Source organism: Cyprinus carpio, chromosome A17, assembly GCF_018340385.1.
Source record: "Cyprinus carpio isolate SPL01 chromosome A17, ASM1834038v1, whole genome shotgun sequence".
In the NCBI taxonomy this organism is placed as follows: domain Eukaryota; kingdom Metazoa; phylum Chordata; class Actinopteri; order Cypriniformes; family Cyprinidae; genus Cyprinus; species Cyprinus carpio.
In genome coordinates, this window is record NC_056588.1 from 2375479 (window position 1) to 2401872 (window position 26394).

General features: G+C 35.4%; 2 pseudogenes; one reads left to right on the plus strand and one right to left on the minus strand.

Annotated features, from left to right (window-relative positions):
• Nucleotides 1-19705, minus strand: part of LOC122148124 — a 91871-nt pseudogene extending 72166 nt beyond the window's left edge.
• Nucleotides 18953-25849, plus strand: LOC122148125 (annotated as a pseudogene).
• The last annotated feature ends 545 nt before the right edge of the window (nt 25850-26394 follow it).

A 26394-nucleotide genomic window follows, 5' to 3' on the forward strand; every position in this document is an offset into this window, starting at 1 on the left:
AGGGAAAACAAGTCTTCATTCTCCATTGACAGATTTTTGTTCTTGTTTTAAGCATAAACTCACTTAATTTTATTCAATTTCTCACAAAACAAGACATAATTTCTTCAATTTGTATCTCAAGTAAATGTATCTTGATTTAAGGATGTTTAGATATTTGTATTGGAAAACAAAACAAAAATACTGAGGAAGAGGTTCCTTTTTTAAGTAGCTGCACTTACATGACTTTATGAATATAAGTTTTTCTGCTCTGATTTAAGACCTTTTTAGGGCCTTTATTTGGGGAAGGATGAAATAAGACTTATTAGGAAAGCAACGCTGTAATTTTTATTTTATTTTTGCATGACAATTTACAAGGAAAGATGAGCTGGAATGTACAGAACCAGCATGATTTGAGACCTTTTGCGTAAAAAAAAAAAAACTAATTTACTTACATTTGATGAATCACCTAGAAAGAGCACTGAATCTTAAATACTTCTTATTTAAACTTTGCTTGAAAATTTCCATTTCTTAAAAAAAAAAAAAAAAAGATAGTGGTTTCAGTCCACTATATATATTTATATTTAGGCTACATTTGCTGAATTAGCTTCTTGGCTTCCTTTGGCACAAATTTGGTGCTACGTTCATTCATTCATTCATTCATTCATTCATTCATTCATTCATGTGAAATTCAAGTTTAGCAGGACTAAACATAAGGTAAATTCTGATGCATCACAAAATATCAATTAATAACACCAAAGTGACATTCAACTACAACGTTTGCATCAGAAACACTCATTCACTTGCAGACACTGGGACATTTTGATAAGTTTCCTATTTTCTTCTTTGAGCAATTGGCAAATAGAGAAATAGTACTGCTACAGAAAAAGTACACTGTACAACAGACCACTGACAATCCAAAGCAGCCTTTTCTTTCAAAAAGAAATCATGCTCTAATATTGCTAAATTTACCAGGCGATTCATGCGACCCGCTTTCTGCAGTCGAAGCCTGAGGGGGTTTCAAGGGTAAAATATGAAATGTTCAGAGTTTTTATTGTGCCGTAATGAAGTGATTCCAGCAACTGCATTTAACAAGGCTCTACCTGTTCGCCACAGCCGTATTGATTTAACCTCGACAGGAATGCAGAACTTTCTCAAGCCAGAACATTACTTAAAAATATTTAGAATATGATATGCACAAGAGCTATAAGGGAAAACAGAATGTAAAAATGCCCGGAATGAGACTCAGGAAAACTGGACGCGCTGCATTGGCGTTCCTCCTCAGCCTTGGCTTCCTTTTCCAACTGTGGCTCCGCTGCTCACCGCAGGGGAAATGGAGTGTTTTCAAATAGGCCCTTGTAATGCTTTATTTCCCCCAAAAATGTACATTTTTGATATGTAAACAATAAGTGAAGAGCTGGGAGACGAACTGTCTGGCTCCGAAAATGCTGGAAAAACACATACGTGTTCAAAATGTGATTTGTGATTGCGGATTTAAACATTCAAATTCGAGTTAACTGATCTAAACAAGTCCACAAAAGCGCAGAGAGATGTTCAAACAACAATTATACCACAGGAGAGCGTGATGGCGAAAAACCGGGATGAAATGACGTCATGCACCTGCCAATCAACACACCCGTGCTCTCGTGAAAGGGAACGTGTCAGGGGTAATTACGGAAGCCGGCGCATGAGTGTGAGCAGCGTGCTGAACGTGCAAGCCGCAACGCATGCCGCAACGCACGCCGCAACGCACGCCGCAACGCACGCTGAAATCTAAACATTAGCCTTAAAGGACAAAATAGCCATCTCTAACTGGCACGGTAATCTGACCACAGCAATCACTCGCTACAGAAACCTATGACACACCTGCACATATCAGATATCCGTTCGGGGAGCCACACAGCGGCTCTTTACATGAAGGATTTGATTCTATAGTATCCAGTTCTCGTCTTCGGTTACAAGTGTTTTGAAACCACAAAAGAAACACTTTGTCATCTCACAGATTTTAAAGGTCTTTAGGCCATGTCCACTGCACTTACAGATATTACTCAGGGTTCCTGCAGGGTTTATGAAGGTAAACTTAAGACTTTAAGACCTTTCTGAAACCAAATAAACTGAAAGAAACACTAAATGTTCTCTTAATGTTAATGTCTTTATTACTCCAACCAAATACCTTCTGAACACATTGCAAAAAAAAAAGTGATGTTCCTCCTCAGTATTTTTGTCTTGTTTTCCAATGAAAATGTTTAAAGATTCTTAAAATCAAGATACATTTACTTGAGAAGCAAAATGACTTAAGATCAGAAGTCTTGTTTTCTGTGATACTGATCAAAATGAAGTGAGTTTATCATTAAAACAAGAACAAATATCTACCAGAGGGCATAGAAAAATCAACTGAATTCCAAAGGAAAACTATTTTTCGTACCCCACTGAGATCTTGTTTGAAGCATAAGCTCACTCGTGTTCAATTTTTCAAGAATTCAGATTTGCATCTCAAGTAAATGTGTTTTGATTTAACAATGCTTACATTGTTGCATTGGAAAGCAAAAACACTGAAAATAGATCCAATTTTTGCAGTGCATGCAACATTTAATGCCACAACTTTGTGAATTTAAGACTTTCTGCTCTGATTTAAGATTTTTTTAAATAGTGGAAGGGTGAATTAAGACTTTTTAAGACCTGCAGAAACCGGCTGCTGTGTGGAACATCTTGAGCTGTTTGGAATTACAGAATTGGGAATTCAACCTATTTAGAACACTTCTAAAGCACAGAATTCCTGTGAATCCATATGAATCTTGCATTTTGAAATAAACATGCAATATTGGAATCTGGACCCTCCAAATATAAAGAGTTTACTTATTTTCTCATGTAATTGTATTACTTATAATCTGAAGAACATAAGAACACACTGATCAGAACGGAATCACCATGTGCCATTAGGACTAAATCAATAATGTGGGTCAACTGGTTTTGCTTCAGCACCCAGATTTTACATTGGACATCAAGTCGTGATCACAAATGTTTATCATGCAAAAGTAACAAAAATCTCAAAAGTTATAAATATTAAAATTGACTGCATATGCCTTTAATATGAAGGGATTTACATGCTTGAAATATAAACCAAACACTGGAATAATGTTGTATTAGTATACAATCAAATTTGCACCAAAAAATGTAGAGCAGCATCAAAATAAGCCTATTTATTTTTCTATCCTAATTATGCATAATTTTATGGTTAGTTGCATTGGATTATTTGCATTCAGCAATCCATACGAACAGACCTGAGATCCACCAAGTTAAATGGATGCATTTCAAGTAGCTTTATGCTGAAATCAATTAGCGATTATCAACGTGCCGAGAACGATTTTTGGAGAAACTGAGACTCCAAATAAGAGGTACGTTAAAGCTCACAGGAGAAAAACAGTCATTAAGAATTAACCCCACATTCGAGTGCGTTGTCAACAACACTGTTTTTCTGATTGGATAGGCTGTTGACTCATCCTCTGACGGCATTCGGCAGGCTGCTATAGTTACTCAACTAGACATCACGGCTCCTGTTTCATTGTCTCGTGTGTTCACTGCGAGCATAAAACTACTTGTAAAGGTGTTTCGGTATATCACTGAATCCTTTGGGGAAATAACAGCCACTCAGTGGAGTATAAAGGCCAGGCCTTATGTAAAATTAATCAGAAGGACTCCCTCACTGAGGTTGACACTGTCTATTAAAATCTTCCTCCTCACTGTTAAATATGCATTAGACGTCCAAAGGCAAAACTCCATTGTAGTTGTTTTCCATTGAAAAAAGAGGTTTGAAAGCAACTGAGCTTTCCGTGGACTTCAGAGTGCATTTCGCTGACAAAGACAACAATAGACATTCTGACGACGTCTAAATATTAACAAGGCTTCTTATTAATAAACATGATCGCAATGAGGGTAAATGGCGCTGCGATTAATGTGAGAGGAAACGTCTAAATGCACGAACAATTCTCGGCTAAGGTAATTTGAAGATGCTTAAATATTGATGGGCGTCGAGTGAAGAGTTTCTCCGTTTATATCAAAACAAGGTTGGAGTCTCGTCCTAGTTTGAATGCATCGTAAATCAATTCAAAAGTTCTTTCTATAGAAAGCATGCAGATCCTCAATGTATGCTTTTAATAAGAAGGTTGCAAAACATTCTACTTGGATTTTTGTTTTGCGCACATCAAGCCATCGATCATTACCGCTCGAGCAGTCTGGCATTCATAAAACCTCAAGCAAGAAGAACACAGAGAATCTATAGCACCTACTTATTCTGTTTCGACTTTTTCATGTTTCATGTGTGCAGGAATCTCTCTATTGTTCTGAGCCTTTTCCCAGAAGTATTGCGAGATGCAATGGGCGAGACTGCAGTTGGCTTACTGGCATTGTTTTGTAGGGAGTTCATTATGAAGTAAATGAAAGGCTTCCAGAGCATATTGTTCTTTAATTTACTGCTGTCAGCTGCTACAAAAGATGTTAAAAATATGCCCCATCAGACCTAGAAGTCAAATATCAAATACAAAGTCTTGTTTGTTGATATTACCGTCATGTTACACTATTTGAACTGAAGAATCAGAACAAATTCACCGGCTCTGTTCCAAAACAAAGTGAGTTGCCTACACAGGCAGCATTTTAAGACATCCTAGAAAGGAAGCATAGTTATTAGAATGTCTGTAGTGTTATTCTTGTTCTCTGTGAAAGAAAAATGCAATGTTGCCTTAATTTGGCTGAAAAAAAAAAAGTTATGTTAATTAATCAGATTTAAAAAAATAGAATAATATATATTTAAAATAAAATGTAACAAAAAAAAAATAATATATATATATATATATATATATATATATATAATTATATATATATATATATACACACACACACACAATAAAACTTTTAATGTTTTTTAAAGAAGTCTCTTATGCTCACCAAGACTTTATTTGATTAAAAAAAATACAGTAATATTGTGAAGTATTACTGCAATTTAAAATAATAAAATTAATAAAATGTATTTCTGTGATGTTTGATTAAAAGTTTAAAAAAAATATATATATAAAACCCTTTGTAACTTTATAAACATTTACGATCGATTAAATGCATCCTTGGTAATTAAAAAATAATCATTTATTTTAAAAAAAATCTTACTAACCTCAGACTATTTAGAAAGAATACTTGGAATTCATTCAGAACCAAAAAGGGTTGATAAACTGTCCAACTGAATGAAAAAAAATATATAAATTTTGCACACTATTTGAGTGTGCCACGTTTTTAACCCTTAAAGTATCATTCGTTTAGCAACATTTAATGCCAAACTTGAGTCTCTAGGGTGCTCTGTACAAAGAGTTGCTCCCTACAGTATGGAGAATGTTCTAAATCGATCACTTAAAATATTCCGTTTCGGTTAGAATGCTGCCTTTAAATGTAGGCTATGCAGACAAGAGGGCTCACTATATTTTAGAATTAGAGTTTACTTTTTTTTTGAAAAGAGTGTCTGATAGGAAATCTATATATGACTATATGGTCATTCCACGTCCAGTACAATCAGATCAGAACAGCAACAGTTAAAGCATTTTCAGAAAGAGGCTCTGTGCAGAAACACTAGAGTTAAACTGTGGTAAACAAATACTCAATAGTGATGAGAGGTTCTTTTCAGTCCCCAAATTACAGTCTGGTTAACCAGAGAGTATGTGTGCCAGCTCATTACTGATGTTTGCTTCCAATGCGACTCGTCTCCATCCAAGTTTACGAAAACATTCGAGGGGCCTTGAAAGCAAAGAGGGTTTTATACAGGCTGTAGCCCAGGAGACAGAAGCCCGAATTAGACAAATGCCTACAGGTTGCTAGTCAACGGCTCTTGGTTTCACCCAGGTCCTGTAGTGGATCTCTGTAAATGCGGTTAGACGGCTGAAAGCAATGCTGCAAGAGGACAGTGGGCCGTCCCGCCTGGGAATGCCACTCGACGCTTCCCGACAACTCTGAATCTTAATGCCGTATTTAATTACAGTAAGTGGCTGACGTTCACCTAACTGTTGGGAGTAAATTAAAGTGCTACATTCACTCAGTCTCATTACGTTCCCACAAAGACACATAAATGGCTTTTCCATCAGCAACTTTTTCCTGAATATAAAATATGATTGTGTTTTGCTCCCAGATATTATATGACCCTTTCAATGAAGATTTATTTCACAATGGTCGTTACATAAATGAAAGAACATTGTGGGAAAAAATCCTGCTGCAAACTCAAAAATAAAAAGAGAGAATGTCAGCCGTGTTAGTATCAGCTCATGTCATGGTACAAATGGTAATACCATGGTGCTTTATAAGTATTTCAGAGTATAAAGTATTCAATATACTCCAAAAACTTCCAAGAATACCATAGTGCTAGCATTGCCTATGTCCAAAAAATATGGAAAAACAGTCTTTGATACACACTACCATTCAAATGTTTGGGGTCAGTAAATTTTTTAATTCTCTTACATTTTTATTATTATTTGATTTTTTATTTTTATAAGATATAAAATGCTCACAAAGGCTGCATTTATTTGATCAAAAATACAGTATAATCAATAATATTGTGAAATATTATTAACATTTTTATATAGCAATATTTCTTCAAATTAAATTTATTCATGTGATGCCAAACTGAATTTTCAGCATCATTACGCCAGTCTTCAGTGTCATGTGACAATAAAGAAATCATTCTAATATGCAGATTTTATGCTCAAAAAAATCTGTAATTATTATCAATGCTGAAAACAGTTTTATACATTTTTCCATATTTTTGTGGAAACCATGCATTGTTTTTTTTTAGGATTCTTTTATGAATATGAAGTTCAAAAAACAGCATTTATTTGAATTAGAATCTTTTGTAACATTTTAAATGTCTTTACTGTCACTTTCGAACAATTGAATGCATCCTCACTAAATAAATGTATTAATTTCAAACTTTGTTTTGCTGTTGTCAAGAGTACTGACTTCTGAAACACAATATTAACTTGCTAACCATCAAGTAAACAAGAAAAACATGTCAGAAATAACAACAGTTACAGCAACAGCTTGTGCATGTATGTGAGTTTGTACAATAGCACAAAAGCAATTACACAGTGTGTCATAATAAAGGGACTGACATTACAAACAGCTCACGGCTGTACGGTTCTCTGCTCATGGCCACTAATTACAGATAGTAAGGCAAAAACACAAAATACGTCACACTTAATTAACAATACGTCTCTCAAAAACAGCGTATAGACATGCAACGGGTTTCAGAGGCATTATAAGTCTCACTTACGCATTTACATCATTAATTCTATATTGTAAAAAAATTATTTTCAAATTAGTGGTTGTAAAACAGCAGTCAGGAAATTTCCCTCAATGCAGCCCAAGCAATATAAAAGCCACCGTTCGCCATTTCCATATTTCAGCAATGCATTTCAAATCTGGAGCTTTTCTAGCTCATACTGCAGCGTTCTTGAAACTGCAGTATGAAAGAAAAAACAGGCAGGACTTGCAAGCCACAAAAATGCTGGTGTGGGGTGTCTGAGTAAAGTAGTACTAACACCGTGCCACAAATAATTGTGGCAAAATAAAATAGGTGCTAAAATTCATAATGCAAAATGGACTGAAACTGAATGATGACTTCAGGTATTTTTAAACCCTCTTGCCAACATGGTAATATGGACTGAAACTGAATGATGCCGCAAAAATGTGATTTCAAATCACTTCAATAGAAATATGTAATGCAGTTGGCAGTGATGAACCCTGGAGTTCACAGAGGACTGGCTTAAAAACCCACTTTGATCAGGTTACAACCACAGGCCATGATACACTTGAAGTCAGCAGCAGTTAAAGGGAAGCAGTCGGAGAGCATCGCCTTGCACCGTGATAAACCCACAGTGAATATGAGCTCAGACTGAAGCATCGCAGTGGAGATAGACAAATCTGTCCCGAATGGATCCCACCAGTAGCATATGATTTGTGTTTGGCTTGTTTGTTTAATTTCCCATTCATGTTTATTTGTTTGATTGAAGCTGACAGTGAATTAGAATTTGATGGCGATGGACTGCATTGCACAAAGTAAACGTGCAATAAATAAAGCTATTTTTCTAAATATTCAGTGGGAAATAATGAAGGGTGGGACATTATCCACTGGAATTCGATTGTTTAATATTATTTTCCCCCACCCACACTTAATAATAAACGTAATAATGACGTTTTAGTCTACTTTTCAGATTCTAGACGGGTGAAGCTCAGCTCTGGTGTTCGGTGTCTGATCCTTTCTCGTTTTCTGGCTATAAAATCATCCATCATTAGAGACACTGCTTACCTTAGTGCAGTACAATAAATGTGTTTTAATTGGCCGGGGCTTTCAGAGAGGAGGATGAAGGCTGGACAAATCCACAGAGAGGCGAATAGCAGGACGTTGGCCATATTAAACCGTCTGTATTATCTTTAGCACCTTATTCATGTATCATGGAAACCAAAGCAAGTACTCTTTCTAACACGACTGAACGATTGGAAGCATATTAAAAAATGAATTTCATCAAATAATGCTTCAGACTGCATGCAGAAGTCATTTATGCCCTCTTTTGCTGTCAAACAGCAAATTAGCAACATGTCAGAGCACTAAAAACACCTCTGCGGTCACCACTGTTTTTGTAACGAGATGCTTTCACAAAAACAATCCCAGCGAAGGTGTAATTTAGCGTGCACTGCTGTAGACATCACCTTTACCTGACCACACTATAATCATGGTCATGTTGTCACTTCAAAAAGATCTGCTCATAGAATGACAGAGGATGACAAAACAACAGTTAAATGTGTTCATAACAGACAGTCAAGGAAAGTATAGGCAAAGTCATTTAAATGATAATATTAACTTGGCCAATACTTTCAGCCGATTAAGTGATTTGACAAGGAATTTCCAAGTGAAAATTGTTTTTACACCAAACTGTTTTCAGTACAGTGACAGACTGTCAAGAAATTTATTGGAAAGTCTAATTATCTTATGAAAAAAGAAAAAATCGTTCGGCCAAGTGGTTATGGATTAAGTGATATTTAATCAAATGCTTAGCAAACTGATGATGGAGTTTTTTTCTCCTTTTATATGTTCCTTTAAATTTGCAATTAATTTACAAAATGTGCAACCCCACATTGCTCTGAATTACAGTAATGAGAAGGCAATTTCTCTGCATTATAGTGATAAGAAAATTCAGAATGAAAGTGTGCTTAATTGTCATAAAATGACAGACTGTCAAGACATGTAAGGCTAATTAATCTACAATATTATCTTATGAGTTAATACAAATATTAATTACCCAAGTGGGCATAGCCACCTGGCCAATTAAGTGATATTTTGCTATTTTAACACTTACAAAATAGAAATCAAATTAATTAATTTAAATTGATTTCTTTTCCATTATGTTTGTGAACTTTTTATTGTTTTGATTTTATTAAGAATGTTTTTTGTAAGTTTTAAATGTGGATTTGTTAATTTAGAGAAATGCATTTAGCTTATTAAGAAATCTAAATGGTAACCTTATTTAATTTTAAGAGGCGAAGCAACATTTCTCATTTTCATTTAGTTAAACTCGAGAGTACTAAAATAACTACAATTAAAAAATAAAACAATAATTAAAATTGACAAAAATACAAAAAAAAACACTACAGCAAAATAAAATGAAAATGAAAACTAAATATAAAAATATAAACCAATTCAAAACATTAATAAAAACTAGTAATGATACTAAAAGAGAAAACAGTTTTCTGCATTGTAGTAATAAGAAAATTCAGGATGAAAATGTGCTTAATTGTCATAACAGACTGTCGAGGAATGTATAATCTACAATATTATCTTATTAGCCAATAAAAATATTAAACGGCCAAATGGGCATAACAGCTTAGCCAACTAAATGATATTTTGCCATTTTAACACTTCCAACGCACGAATATGCACTTTTTTTTCAAGTTTTTATTTACATTTGCAATTCTGTGTGCTTCATTAAAATGCTTTATGTAACTTTCAGTACAATAATGCCACCCAGCCTGCTCTTTAGACATCAGGATCTGCCACTGAAAACCCCATATTGGTCTGCCACTATTAAAACTACTCTATTAAGATGAAAAAGCAGAAAAATGCCTCAGGAGAGACGCATTTAGCTGATTAAGAAAGTTAAACGGTAGCGTCGTTTTAATTTTAAGAGGCACACACTACGCTTCTAATGCTCCTCTCATTGAACCACAAAACTTCCTACCATTTATAAGTACAAGTGATCTCAATTAGAGACCTCCGTGAAGGCACGGGGCGGCAGACAGTCACGGCAAGAGGCGGCAGAGGAAACTGTCTTTACATTTTCCTCCCTCACTTTTCCAGACAGCCGGCGTGCCCAGAGCAGACAGAGTCAAAAACAGAGTCTGTTTTATAGTACGCATTCACAGATGCCCGACTGACTTTATTCAAACTTTTTTTTTTTCTTCTTCGTAAGAGGCGTCTGCGATTTTTACACCTCAATTTCAGCTGCAAATCACTAAAGCACGTCGTTGACAACAAGCGTGCAGTTTGACACAGATGAATGCAACAGATTGTTAGACGCTGGAATATAATATCTCCATATCATCACTCAGCGCGGCGCCTGCCAAAGAAGGAAGAAAATCTTTGCAATTGGAGGCCATTTAGTCTCCATCAAAAATGCCTTTGACTGCAAGCTATAATTAAATGTCTTTCGAAAATATAAGACTGCAACCCGGAGCCCTTTTTGGAGTTGCAGGGTCTCATGATCATCTTTTTCGACCAAAAGAACACGAGTGTGTGCAATTAAAGATATGAGATTCAACAGGCACGGAGCATTTCGTATTTATGATTCAAAACAACAACAACAACAAAAAAATTAATCAGCCCATGGCAGATATAAGAGAGATGCGCCATCATTTTAGGCTGCTGTACAGGCCAAATAAGCTGTTAAAAACAAGAGATATTCCTTACAGTAATATTTGTAAAGCAGCAAAACATACATTCATAAAAACCTCTACTGACCAGCTGGTTTTGAGTAGAGGAGTGACTTTTATGCGTCCATTTCAGGCTAAACAAAAAGAGGAGCCTTTTATTTTTCTACAAAAGCTGGCGTGTATTTCAGTATCATCACAACACACGAGGTAAACACACAGGTAAACAGTGTTGTAGTGATTTGCATGAGTTTGAAGGTCTCCTCAGGTGGGATTCAAAGCAGAACGACATGATGAATTTCACTGTGGCTTTCCTAAAGAATATCTCTCACTAGGTCAAACCGCAAACGCTCAGTTGGAGGGAAGTCAATGGATCGGCATGTAAATGTACTTTATGACTCCTTTGTGCTTTCGGTGAAGCAGTTTTGTAGACCTGGATGCTCGCTTTATAGATTGAGCTCAATATTATTCATTCCAAGATCAACTACACTTAACGGTTTTGACGGAAAAACAGGGTTTCTGACAAAAATACGGTCGTGTGCCGAAGTACATCAACAGAACCGCAATCACTGACGCGCTTTCCATTGAGCAAACCCTCCTTATTTCTGAAAGATGAAATAATAAGTGATACTTTAGCAAATTATAAAGTGGTCTCCAGCTGATGATGGCAAATCCAGACCTGCATCGCCGGCGCTTTAGAAAATGATTAATGCTACATGAAGGTTTGTAGCGATAACTTGAGTAGGGCTGTATGTTTTAATGGTTCAAATAAATTTTAGTGCTCAAATAGCATGTCTTATTAAACGAGATCATAAAAAATAATCAACTAAACAAATATTTATTAAAATTGGAACAAAAAAAGACATTTTTGGGCCCTATTAAGTGTTTTTTGCTCCTTTTTTTATTCTTTAACTTTCCATTTTCCATTCATTAAATTCCATTTTTCACATTGATATTTTTTCTGTCCAGTTTCTGGACTATATTTGTTAATTATTTATTTGTTAAATTTTAATAATCAAAAAAGAAGTCTTATTAAATAAAATCATGAAACTTACACAAATTAACAACATTTTATTAAAGTTAAAAAAAATATTAGGGCTCTATGAAATATGTTTAATTTATTCTGAAATTCCATTTTACTTTTTTAATTCTCTGTCTTCTGTTTTCGTTTTCCGGATTCCATTTTAATGTTTTAAATAAATTTAAATAATCAAAAACCATGTCTAATCAATTGAAACTTTAAAACTTTAACAACTTAATTTATTAATTGTTTTACAATAATAGGACCCTTTGAAATTGTTTTTTGTTTTCCAGAAATTTTGTGTTGCATATTTTACCTTTTTCTGAATTGATGATTTAATAGAAATGAATAATCAAAAACAGTAATAATTTGCATATTTTACTTTTTATGAATTGATGATTTGATATAAATGAGGTTTACAGTTAAAATTAAAACATGTAGGAAAAATTGTGTGATATCCTTAAAGTTTTATTAATAATTATTATTATGACTTCGGGAAGTACATTCTACTGTACAGCTGTAATGTATTTCTGTGACAATTTCTTCACGTTAAACCGAACTCTTATTTTGTTGGGTTGTCGTGAAGTTTCTGTGGGGATCATATGATGATATTTTTTATCAACAGAAATTTGCAGAGATCATATTTTACAATTGCCTTTTTGCGGTTTAATATTCAGACACTAGACAATATCACAATTTGATTAAGTGTACAGTCCTACTTTTGATTTTTTCACCAACATTCCGTGACATTACACGTTTTATACAGTAAATTCCATTTTTATGACTGAATTTCGCGATTTCGTCTGCTTTCTCCTCACTGTGGAAATCATACTTGAGACATGAGTGTTTAAATGTGTTAACAGATGGAAAGTCAATTGTTTTAGACCAATTCTTCTCTGAATTACCTTAGAGCAATATGTAAATGACATATGAACATGTTAATCAGTTATTACCAACAGTACTTGCTGTTAGTGCTGGAACACATCAGAGTTTTCTGAATGACTTTAGACACTTACATCATGCTCTGGAGCTCAGGGATGAAGCTGGTGGTCTTTCCGGATGTGCGTCCGGCCGCGGTGCTGCTGCTGCTGGCTGCCATTGGGCTCGCAGCACTGTTGCTCATCTGTAACACACACACAACACACACTCAAAGCCTAAGCAATTAGAAAGCCACTTCACACGCAAAACGCTTCCTGATGCGTCCAGCGACAGGACGGGAAACACGCCACATGTTCAGAGCCGGACACGTTCAACCGGAATCAATGACAAACGCCGCTCAGAGAGAGAGAGGTTTAGCTTTTTTAACATGCGAGACTGAATTATTTTTAATGACCAAAGCAAGGCTGGATAACTACTGTAAGCAATGCCTGATAAATGATTTTTTAGTTCAAAGGGAACAGCAGACGAGTTTAAAGTCTGTGTTTGTCTAGTATTTACCAAATGTTTGATCTTACCAGCACTACATGGCATGATAAAACAGTACATATATTAACGTTTAGCACTGATTCTGAAAAAAAATAAAAATAAAATAAAAGTTTAGCACTGATTCTGAACTCAAAATGCACCAATAACTTATTAAAATGCATTTATATACATTTACATATAAGGGTCAATATATAAAATTACCCACTAAAAGCATTACAGTAATAGTCGACCAATATGTATTTCAAAGGGATACTCCACCCCAAAAAGGAAATTTTGTCATTAATCACTTACCCCATGTTGTTCCAAACCCGAAAAAGCTTTGTTCGTATTCTAAACACAATTTAAGATATTTTGGATGAAAACCGGGAGGCCTGTGACTATCCCATAAACTGCCAAATAAATAACAGTGTCAAGGTCACGGACACAGAAGAGCGTAAGCTGCCTGCATTCAGCTCATATTCTCCAAAATTTAGCTTCGGTGATGCGGAGAGACACAGAGGAGACAAACTGTTGAATAAAGTTGTTATTTTTGTTTTCTTTGCATACAAAAAGTATTCTCGTCACTTTAAAACATTACGGTCGAACCACTGATGGCAAATGGACTATTCTGATGATGCTTCTCATACTTTTCTGGACCTTGACACTGTTATTTATTTGGCAGTCTATGGGACAGTCACAAGCCTCCCGGTTTTCATCCAAATATCTTAAATTGTGTTCCGAAGACGAACATAGCTTTTACAGATTTGTAACGACATGGGGGTAAGTGATTAATGACAAAATTTCCTTTTTGGGGTGGAGTATTCCTTTAAAATGCTGAAGCCATTTTAGTTGAAAACTGATTAGCTACAAATATTTATAATATGTCCAAAATTCATAGTTTTTTTAAATCTTAAAACTTTATCCTACCATTTTTAAGTTTAAACGTAACTTTGAATCCCATATTTCCAATGTGGACTCAAACTTATATATTAAAAATAAATAAAATAAAAATAATTTAATAATAATAATATTAAATGTGTATACATTTTGTGAATTTTCAGTATAAATAAATTATATAATTTATACTCATAATTTACAAAATATAATAATATATTTTTTTATAAAATAATAATTATATATTTATATCCACATATTACACAAAAATAAATAATAATAATAATAATAATAATAATAATAAAATACCCAATAATTATTCTTTGTGTTCATTTTCTGTAAAAAAAAATGAGTATACAGCTTACTCACAAAAAATATATATATTATAATAATAAATAAATAACAGTAATAATAATATTTGAAAACCAAAATCTGATCTATCCATTGATCAGACTGTTTGTAGAAACTTGGAGATCGGGTTGATTAATCAGCTAATATATTGCCATTATGAGACTCAGCATATATATTTCATATATTACCCTATTATTTGCTCATCATCTGACTTTATCTGAACTATCTGAGCATGTTGCCGAGCAGTTAACACATTCATCACACAGCTATCTGCACAGTTTGCAGTTAGACTTAGGCCTACTCCAACACAAAGAAAACAAATTAACAGGATGCTGACACAAACAGAAATGGAGCTTGTCAAATTCAAATGTGTGCAGAGATTTCCATTTGGAATCACGGGCAGGTGAGTCGTCACGGACCACCAGCTTTATTTGAACAAACCCTTGGTCTGTTTGAACCTGAAGCTGGCGTGAGAGACTCAGAAACCACAGCCTTCCGACGGCATCAGACTATCAAATCTCACAGGAGGACGGTCCTTTTCTCACGTAGATGAGACGTAATCCCTATCAAGCCCTACTTCTGAGCACTGATCATTAAAGAGAGAGTTCATCATCGTTTGCTCAACCTCACTACAAACCAGAATGAAATTTAAGCTGTTACTCACAGATGAACCTCTGCTGCAGCTCTCAAATCTCATTCACGCTCATATTCAATTAAATAAAATCGATGTTAAACCAAAGTGACACCAGTTTGAATACGCAGAATTAAAAATCTAAGATAACACACAAAAGATTTTAGGCTTGTCATACAGCTTTAGAAGACTCAAAATACAGTACAAATCATATTAACATTTTTAATATCAAATGTGTATACGTTTTGTGCATTATTAGTATAAATTGCATGTACAATGGCCACTCATTATAAAAAAAAATAATAATAATATTAAATATTCATACTGAATTTTTAGAATTACATAAAATTTACACTCATAATTCACAAAAGAAATAACATGAAAAAGTAATACTTTCTGTAAAACTCTCATATTATTTAATTCAGTTTAAACATTATACACACAATGTCTAAAAGTACAGATATATTATATTATTATTTAAAATAATATAATATCAAATATTTAAACTTTTTATGTACTTTATGTTTTTTGTATAAATTGCATGTAAAATTTACACTCATAATTCAAATCAATAACAATACAGATAATACCAAATATTTGTACTTTCAAAAAAATGACATTATTTAAAATAATAATAATAATAATTAGTATTACTATTATACTTTTTAGTATAATTTAATAAACAATCAATTTATACTCAATTCACAATAATAATAATATTAAATAAATTGTAGTATATAATTTATTACCAGTTCATAAAAATGAATACAGCTCTCGAATCTCAATAATGCTCATGTTGTAATGTTGAATATGGAGAATGAGATTTCAAAGCTACAGCAATGCAGATTTTAGTCTTGTCATACGGCTTCAGAAGACTCGAAATACAGAACAAATCATACGGACCACCTTTCATCATTTTGGAGTTTGACATCATACGTCCCAAATGGCTTCAAAGAGCACCCAGGAAATTTTTCAAAATTTATTTTTTCACGTCCCACAAGAATAACAACAGCATTTGGGTTTGGAACGACATGAAGGTTAATAAACGAAGGCCGAACTGTCATTTTTCAGCGAAGCTCTCCTTTAATCAGAGCCAATATAAATCTTAATTCTGTCCCGGAGCGACATGAGACTAAATGTTCCAAAGTGTCACCAAAGCAAAAGCAGGGCCCTTTTCTTCAATAAACACATCCCGGCGTAAAATTTCCTTCTGTTTTCGCCCACTCTGTTGGATGAAAGATAAAGCTTTTGCTTTGACTCGTGAAGGCAGATGGTCGCCATACAGGGCAAAACGAATTCAGATGTGGCAAATGAATCAAGATTACTTCAACATGCAAAAGGCTTTGAAAGAACAGAAAAGGGAGCCTTTCTATTTATTGCATTTTCCTCTGTGTAATTAAATAGTCAGGACTTTTATGTAGCTTCCACGTCTTTTTTTTGCTGTTTCTACAGACGCCTAGTTAATTTACTCATTTAGTCGCGGGCACGAGATTTGTGTCTTGTGCGATTCTGCCAAGAGCAGTAGTCCTACAGCGTGTAAATACGGATGAATCTCAGTGACATAAAATTATTTGAGGAAGGAGTCTTTTACTACAGCCCACAAATATCAGCATTCAAAGACCTCCAACATATTTATTTCTTCTTTATCCAAGACATCCAACTCCGACCTTCCGCCACATGCTGTTTCAATATATATTCAGCTATATTTTTCATTAATTACAATTACCCCAACTCAGCTGTCTCATAAATTTACAGACCATCATCATAACCGGGGGAAAATCAGAAACATATTTGGCGCTCGCAGTCACCGAAGAAGGAAATGTAACTTAATAGTGCGTCTTTCTCGAGGCCCTAATGAAGTGGCAAATGCGATTCAGAGCCATTGGATGTTTTATTTCCCTCCTACATCCTCGCCACACACGGCAGCGCCTGCCTGCGTCTGCACAAGACCTGCACTCATGCGAAATCCATTTCTCTCACACCGAAACGTGCAGATTAAAGGCTCTTGGACGTGTCCTTGGACAGGAAGGAGGAGAAATGGCTCACACGTTCAAATCTCCATCATCTGTGTGTGTGTGTGTGTGTGTGTGTGTGTGTGTGTGTGTGTGTGTGTGTGTGTAAGTTTCCACAGACTCAGACTTCATGTCCAGTGCTGACATCACTCTTCCTACAGTCTTTCAAACAGCCAAGGTTTTACAAACAATACACATGAGGGAAAGTCAGGCTAGACACAAGAGTTGGAGAGGAGATGTGATTTTTCCTTTTTTTGCCCCAGAATAAAACACAGAATTGTCTGTGGAGGAAGAAAAGAGCATGAAACCTCAGCTAATGCAGGCACACGGGACTTAAGAATAAGAAATCTGCGATTTTTCCATCTAATTGTGATTTTGAACAAACAATTTAATGAGCTAACAGCTAGCTAATTTGGCTTAGCGTGCTGTTATAACGTTACATTACAGTCTAATACGCTGTCAAAAACTATTTACTATAACTAACAACTTCATTTCAAAGATTCCAAACAGTTCAAATTATTTCAAAAAAGATGTTTCAACATTATAAAGGCATAATGGTGTTGTTTATAACACACTTTATGAAATGTAAACAACAGTGACCTGGAATGAACAAACAGAAGCTTTCAAATCTCGCTTTCGGTTGACGTTCAGACTGAATAAACAAATGGCCAGAACTGAATTTTAACCTCAAACGTTCAAGTACGTTAACTGAACATTTTTACCTTATGTTATGAATTATTCAATCCATCCACATTTGCTCTTTCAAACTGCGAGGCACTTGTCTCTGATGTAAACACACCGGCCAGCGCGTGTCTATTTGGCGTCACGCGGGTCTGCCAAGGATTGTGGGTAATGGAGTTTTTAACGGTTATATAACGCTATAGCCTGCGGTGGCAAGCGAGCACTGCTGTAGTTCTGCGTTTGCCCGCGTCGCATAATAAAAGACGCATTTAAACGTTAAAGAGCGCCACCAAAAGAGCTTTTGAGATTCATACGGTAAAAACAAAACGTAAAAATATTTATAATAATATAAAACATTACTACACTCTAAAAATATTAACATAACTTAATTGGGTATTAGCTACATTTTCAAAAAAAAAACTAGAAAATATGAGTATGACTTAAATTATGATTTTGTACTTTATTAGTTGTATTAATATTATTATCGTTTTTCATCGTGCTATTGCCTGACTTTCTATAGAGGATCATAATTTAGAAGGGTCAATAAAGGGTCATAATTTAGTTCTATGTACTTGAATGCTGTTGTCGTGACTTCTGTGCTGTTGTTGTTGTCTGATCTTGTATAATATTAACTTGAGCTCGGACTCTTTATCTGTCTTTAGAAATAGGAAATGAGTCACTTCTCTTCTCTTCGCTTGTTTGCTTTCTGTCTGGTTTGAATGAGTTGTGTTTATGTCTCTTTAGGAGCCTTTATGTCTCTCAGTATTATATTAAGGGTGAAGTGAAAGTAGGCTTGGCTTTGTTGTGTTGATATAGTATATTGTTTTGTTTTTTGTTTGGTTTATTTTTTGAGTTGGTCTTTTATATCCTCATTGAACTTGGAACGTATTTGCTTGATCTCGACATTTTAAGATAGCCTATTCAGTCACAAATGTGCATAGTGTCTCTGTGTATATTTGCTGCATTGCTTTGGTAAGAGAAGAAAATATCAAAAAACCACTGAACTGCTCATTTATTTTGATGCCATGAAATGGTGCTTGGAGACATGACGTGCTCAAGACTCATCAGCATAATAATCCTCCTGCTTCTGCATTTATATATAAACCACAAAAAACCTGAGCTCACCCAAGTCCCTGCCTCCTAAGGCAAACCACACAACGAGACAAAACACTGCGGCTTTCCAGCGCCTTCATCTTTCTAACCACAACCTTTGGAATCACCTTTTTAACCCTTCACAAAGACTCTGTATGGAGAAAGAAAGGTCTTAAGGACTTTTGCAAACTTCTTAACTTTCTTTTTTTTTTCACTTCTTATATGGTGGCATGTTTTAAGGAGCACGCTGAAGTGAACTCTCCGAGCGAGTGCCATGCGTAATGCGAAGTGACTAGCTTTTATTCCGGATTTTGACGTTTGTTACTGCAAAGGAGAAGCAAGATCGCCTCGTAAATCATGTCGGTGGTTCTTCAGAGCATAACCAGGAGCTCCCGCGCGTTTATTTTCACGAGATTCACCTGTAGAGCTCGCGCGTAAAGCCTTATCCTTATCCAACCTTCTGGAAAGCGCCTAACGGACTTTCTATACTAGACCCCATCTGTTTGTTTTTAATCGAAAACTCTGACTTTGGTGCTGGTTTGAAGTGCCCTTACCTTTGCTGACATTGTTGTGATGCGCATTCCGGTAGATCCGAGCACCAGCGCGCAGGTTCAGTCCGCCGTCCAGCAGCCTTCAGCCGGTGGCGGGGAAGATGAGCGATGCGCAGCAGGAGCCGAACGCGGCGCTGCCGAGACTCCGACAGCACGACAAAACCGGACGATGGTGGAGATCATCGCGGACCACCCCGCCGAGCTCGTGCGGACGGACAGCCCCAACTTTCTGTGCTCAGTGCTGCCGTCTCACTGGAGGTGCAACAAAACTCTCCCGGTGGCGTTCAAGGTTAGAAAGACGGTTTAATAAGATGTGATTATTATTATTATTATTATTATTTTTTTTTTTTTTTTTACAAACATCATATGATTTTTAACAGACCAGCATTTGCATATGGTTAAACTTTATATGAGGGAGTTCTGGCTATTTGCATGCACAATAACTAGTGATCTATTCATTTCTTGACATGTAGATCATACACCTTTTTCGTTCATATACGAATTAATTTTTTATTATTAATTTTAAACCAGGGAATTATTGGTCCCAATCAGATTTGAATCTCTTTTACGAGACCTTGACAAGATCCAGACAGCATTAAAAATGCACTACATTACATAAAACACACTTTAATATGAGTAGGAAAGAAAACACAATCATCAGTTTGTAAGTATAGCCTATATATATATATATATATATATATATATATATATATATATATATATATAAAAGGTTTATTTAGATCTCATATGTAATCAAACTTTTATCACGTTCAACTACTTTTAACACTTTTAACAAAAAAAAATAAATAAATAAAAAAATAAAAAAATATATAATAATTAATAATGATAATAAGTTTTTTGGTTTTTTATTTTGTTATGATTTTTTATTTTTTATGTTTTTTTTTGTTTTCTTTTTGGTTTTTTGGTTTTATTTTTTATCATTATTATTATATGTTCAGATCAGATGTTAATTTATGGGAGTTACAGATGTTTGAAATGAGGAATCCTGCAGTGCTGGAGAGAGAGAAGTGAAATCTGAGAGATTTGAAGCTATTCATAGATACAAACACATGCATGTTTAATCACACCGCCTCAATTACACACAACTATTAATACTTTCACTAAAGATAGAGTGTTTCATACGAACAGACAGCAGATAGTATCTGTAGCAGGAATCATTTCGCTCGGGCTTATTCTGTTAACATTTTTGTTCGTTTATTTGAGCTTGTAAATCTGAGCCCTCCTGCTCACACTGAGCATCAAAACATTCCCCTGAATTAAACCTCATTTTTGCAAGTTGGTGTTTTTCTCAAAAAAGATTTAGCTGCTTGTATAATTTTCACTTTATAGCAAAATCCCAGTTTTGAAAAAGAAAAAAAAAGTGGCACATTAACCTTTGTGCATTTTAGAAAGAAAACAAAAGTAGGCCTATAATGTTAACAGAATTAAAGTATTGGTGTGTTTTAGTTATGCTGACTTCACCAGATGTTTCTGACCAATTAAAGTGGAATTTCTTACATACACAATTTTAAAGGTCACATTAAAATCTGTGTAGTGATATATTTTCAGGTTTTAATAGATTTATGGTGTTATTAACCCTCTGAGGCCAGCAGTCTCACTTCATAATGTCCCTTCTAATCAGGATCACAGGCCTGTTTTCATCAGAATATGAATAAACAGTCAGACTGCAGTGAAATGCAGGGTAAATTACAGAGAGACAGTCACAGTGTGTCCGTTTCTGTTCAGGTTGTCGCTCTGGGAGATGTTTCTGACGGGACGGTGGTGACAGTTATGGCAGGAAATGACGAGAACTACTCGGCAGAGCTGCGAAACGCCTCAGCTGTCATGAAGAATCAGGTGGCGCGTTTCAACGACCTGAGATTTGTTGGCAGGAGTGGAAGAGGTTGGTACTTCCACTTTAATTTTATTTATTCTTCACTGGCTGCTTCGTTTGCTTTGGCTGAATCATAAAAAAGTGTAAAATCACGCAAGACATTTCATTTAAAATAAATGACATGTTGGAAATAACATTTCGGCATGCGGTGCACAGTCCAAATGGACTGAAAGTCAAGTTTTACTGCAAACAGTCCGATAAAATGGATTGATGCAGTGCATAGATTGCTTCTGTGTAGCCTTTAAAAAAATTATGCAAATTATGCACTGCATGTTTTACATGAACACAATAGGACACTTTCCAAGATTCCTCACTTAAAGAAATATTAAAAAGAGCTGCAGAATTGGAATGGAACCACAAAAAGGCATTATTATTTTCCACCAGCATCCAACAGTTTGAGTACTTCCATGTTGAGAATAAGGATGCTTTCCAAAAAAGACTGTCCTTTAAGTATTCCCAAAGCCTAATGCACAAAAAAAGAGTAGTAGGCTGTAACCGTTGCAAAATAAAAACTGTAAAGTGCTTCCAATTCATTCACTGGCATTTCCTATCTAATACTTTTGTGTTACATCCACCCTACGCACCCGAAAAAAAAAAAAATCTTTAAGACGGGAACGCAGGCTCAAAGTGCTCACAGACTGCTTATGTGTGGATGAATGCTGCTTTTGATATGCTTGCAATTATTGTCAAAGACAAAATCCCACTCTTGTGATCCTGTCGGAAGAAGGCATTGAGAGCGCAGGCCTTTGAAGTGTCCCGGGACAGGCAGTGAGATCAGAGGAGCGGTCTGTCTGCCGCTGGAGGCTGCGTATACTCGGGCGTGCGGTCTAGACTTGCCCTACTAATCCACACGGGCACTTAATGTGAGGCACGGACGTGTGCAGCAGGGAATCCCTCGCACAGCACCCACAAACGAACACTCGAAAACAGCTCCAGGTGTTTGGGGAAGTGCGGTCGACCTATGGGCTGTTCTATGTGTGTTATAGTGTGTGTATTTTTGTTAAAATTAATTTTTTTTTGTTTTTGGTTATTTTCAGGTTTATCAGTATATACAGAAGTGGTCATTCTGCCAGTGTTAATTCCAAAATCTGAAAAGATATAAATATATAATAATAATGCATTCTGAGTAAATAAAGTGTAAAACAGTGTTAATTTTAATTCAACATTTTTTTATGCATTGTATTTTCTATCATTATTATATACATTTATTAAACTGCATTGGACAATTCAATTTGTAATATTAGATAGATAGATAGATAGATAGATAGATAGATAGATAGATAGATAGATAGATAGATAGATAGATAGATAGATAGATAGATAGATAGATAGATAGATAGATAGATAGATAGATAGATAGATAGATAAAACTATCAAAATATTGTAATAATGAATTAAGTAAATATTGTGTAATGTAAAAGTGTTAGCTTTAATTAATTACAATTATTAATGAGACACATGCAATATTTATATATATATATATATATATATATATATATATATATATATATATATATGATATGTTAAATAATACATTCTAGATATTAATTTAGAATTTTATACATGTTTATTTATTTATATAGATTTATATTACATTGGTCATCAGCCATCAAGATATTGTTATATTGCTATGAGCTTTGGACAATAAAAAGAAACAAAAATCAGTTAACCACTACTTCACACAACATTTACACTAAATGCATGAAATATATTTGATAAAAAGAGATTTTTTACTGCTGATAGATTTTGGAACAAATATGGGGAAAAAAAAACTGTTAAATCGGCCTTGTGGACATGAATTTGCCAATAATTTGGTCCATAAATCATGTAGATTGCAACTCTGTGGTTTCATTTGCTGATGTATCTGTTATGAGTCCGAGTGGACATTGGCCGTGTATGCGGTGGTTTCTTGGTCTCAGCGCATTCCTGCACCAATGCATGTCCTCACACACCCTCAACACGCTATCAGTGTGCGTGTGTGTGCATCCGTGTTATCTCCTCACAGCTGTCACAGTCAACAGGGCCTTGGCCCGCATGGAGACCCACACCTTCACAGGCTTAGGTTTCTTCTATCTGGAAGAGGAAGTCAGGGAGGAGATAGCACAGCATAAGGAAATTAGATATGGAAAACGATACGAGGCGCAATGTGGAAGATTAGAATAAGATCGACCACAATCAAACAAATGACAGCAGAAAGAATAACCCGCCTCAAATTACTAAAAACAACTGCATTTTCTGAGACAAAACCCTTGATTTATGCGGAAACACTTTTGTGTTTTCAGAAGTACTGCGGCATTATTTATGAATGGATTTGGATTCTATAACTGGTTCGGTTAGGACAGGACGGGATGTTTGTTGTTGATCAGGACTTTATGCATTTCAGATGCAGTCTGTCTCGTTCTGTTTAGGAAATCATTTCGAAAAGAAAACCCCTTCTGAATGAGCCAGCATTTAGGTTATTTTTAGTTGCTGGACACCAACCGTTGGATGGATGGCAGATGCCAGGGTTGGTTAGAAGCTGGGCAGGACCACGCAGCCGCGTGTGTTTGGTATCAGCTCGCTGGGACGGGCTCGGGTGGGTCTGTGAACGTGCTTTTGAGGGCTTATGGACGGATTCCTGTGGGAGAAAAGAAAACTAATTACTTCAGCAAAAACTTATTGCATAGCATATACAAAGAATATCAGGAAATCAAAAATGTGGGAGTGTTATACTATAAAATGGTATTTAATTAATTCTATGTGTCAATTTATGTTAGAAAAGAGCTTTAGAAAGATTTTATTGCATAATGTTAACAAGAATGTGGTAAATCAAAAATGGTGCAGTTCTAGAAAACACATATGCACATGAGAAATGCAATAGCTAATGAAGCCAAAAACTCAAGGAGTTAGAGTTAGTCAATTATCCCCAGTTCAGCCTGATGGATAATCTACAGTAAGAAGCCTAAGCCAAGTGTAGCTGCCTGTCGTATTGTGTCAGTCCTTTCCACCCACTTCTTCCTGTCTTATAGCAGATCGCGCTCTGGAATGTGTCATGCCTGGGACTTCACAGCATGCTTTGCCACATTACTGCTGAGTTTGCCTAATTAGAAGTATCTTTAGTATTTCCTGTGTGCTACTGACAGAAAGCGTCACCTCTTTAGTGTAACAATATCTCGTGTTGAAGTTAATTGGAAGTTTTAAAAAACACTACGAGGTGCGCAAACATTTATGAACTTTTCATCTGAAAAATGTTAGTCAGTAAAAAAGGTCACATAAGATGAAAAAAAACAATCACTGTGACCGCAGGACCCCACCTTCACACCCAACCCTCTAATGTTCACACATAAAAGAATAACGACTTATAACAGCACAGCTGCGGGGACTGTATATTCTGGGCTGCATTTAAAAAAAGGAAACCAAAAATGCCAGTTGCATGAAAAGTACTGTTGCTTTATAATATTATTTATATATGTAATGTTAATGTATAATCTATTACAGTTAGTTTGTTAGTAGTTAGTGCTCCAAAAGTAAACTTTTAATTTAAAAAATCCTGAAGAGAGATCCACCAATAATAGTGTATGCATTACTTTTTTAGCAGTATAAAATCTCTTAAATATCAATAGATGATACATATGAATAAAAATATTAAATTTATAAAAAAAATATATTATATATATATAGTGTATGCATTAAAAAAATTCTTCAATGAAAATACATTTAAATATATTTACAAAACATTAAAAAAATATTTTCATGATTCCACATATGCTTTAATATTTACATAATAATATTATTTATAACTAATGTTATAAAGTCACTGTTGTATGGTTTATTCCACTTGGATGAATGCTTTATGAATTCTAACATGGTCTGTTTTATGCATTTTTGATTTGTCATGTCCAACAACTGATAATTACAAATTCAATGCTCAGCAAGGGTCACTTTCCAAACTAATTCCATTATTCTGTTGCGCCCAGGCCTTTTCAATCGGCCAAGTTCCTCGCAGTTAAAATCCCACCGTCACCAGCAGAGAAATGCAAATGACGGGTGTGGCCTGAATGCCACACATTGGTCCGGTGGATTAATCGGGTTTGAACCTTTTTGTGTTTTGCAGGAAAGAGCTTTTCACGCTGACAATCACAGTATTCACCGAAAAACCCACCGCAAGTGGACTACTTACCACCGAGCCATAAAGGTCACAGTGGACGGACCCGCGGGGAGCCGCGAAGTGAGAGTACCACCCCAAATATCACACATCATGTGACTAGCACACGCAAAACGAGATGAATGATGTTGTGCAGCGTTGTGGCACAGCGCCCTGTCCGTGCAGCCTGATACATGAATTGATGCATAGATTGTGTTACATTACTGTTTTAAAAATGTATTCTGCACGCCTCAATGCACAAAGACGGCCTTTGACCGGAGCCAGCAGGCAGGCGTGTTCAGCGGGAGAGGCAAAATACAAAACAGCGTGCTGTTGAGGCCACTCGACTTGTGAAAATGTTTACTGTATTGGCCTCTTGTGTCTGTGGTCAACGTGCCTCTTTAAGAGCGAGCGCCTGTACAAAACCCCTCGACACTCTGAGCCTGCACTCTGGCTGTTGTTGTCAATAGAATATGCTAGCGTACTGCATACTGTGCTGTGGACATTAACCCGCTTCAATTTGATGAAGAAAACATGAATAATGTTTAGCGACTATTAGCGTAATAGCTCGTAACATTTTGTGGGGGGTAGACTATACCCATTTTTACTGTGTGCTTTGATCACACACACCAACAAAAATGTAAATTAGAAAAAAAAATTGCACTCAGGAATTGCTTGTTAAATTTCCACAACACAAAGTACAAAAGAAACAGCAAGTAACACATTGAATTAAACGTAAGTATTTTGTTTTGGAGTAGATGAAATTAGTTTGTTTATTTATTTATTGGAATTGGAAAATTTTTAACCCAACATT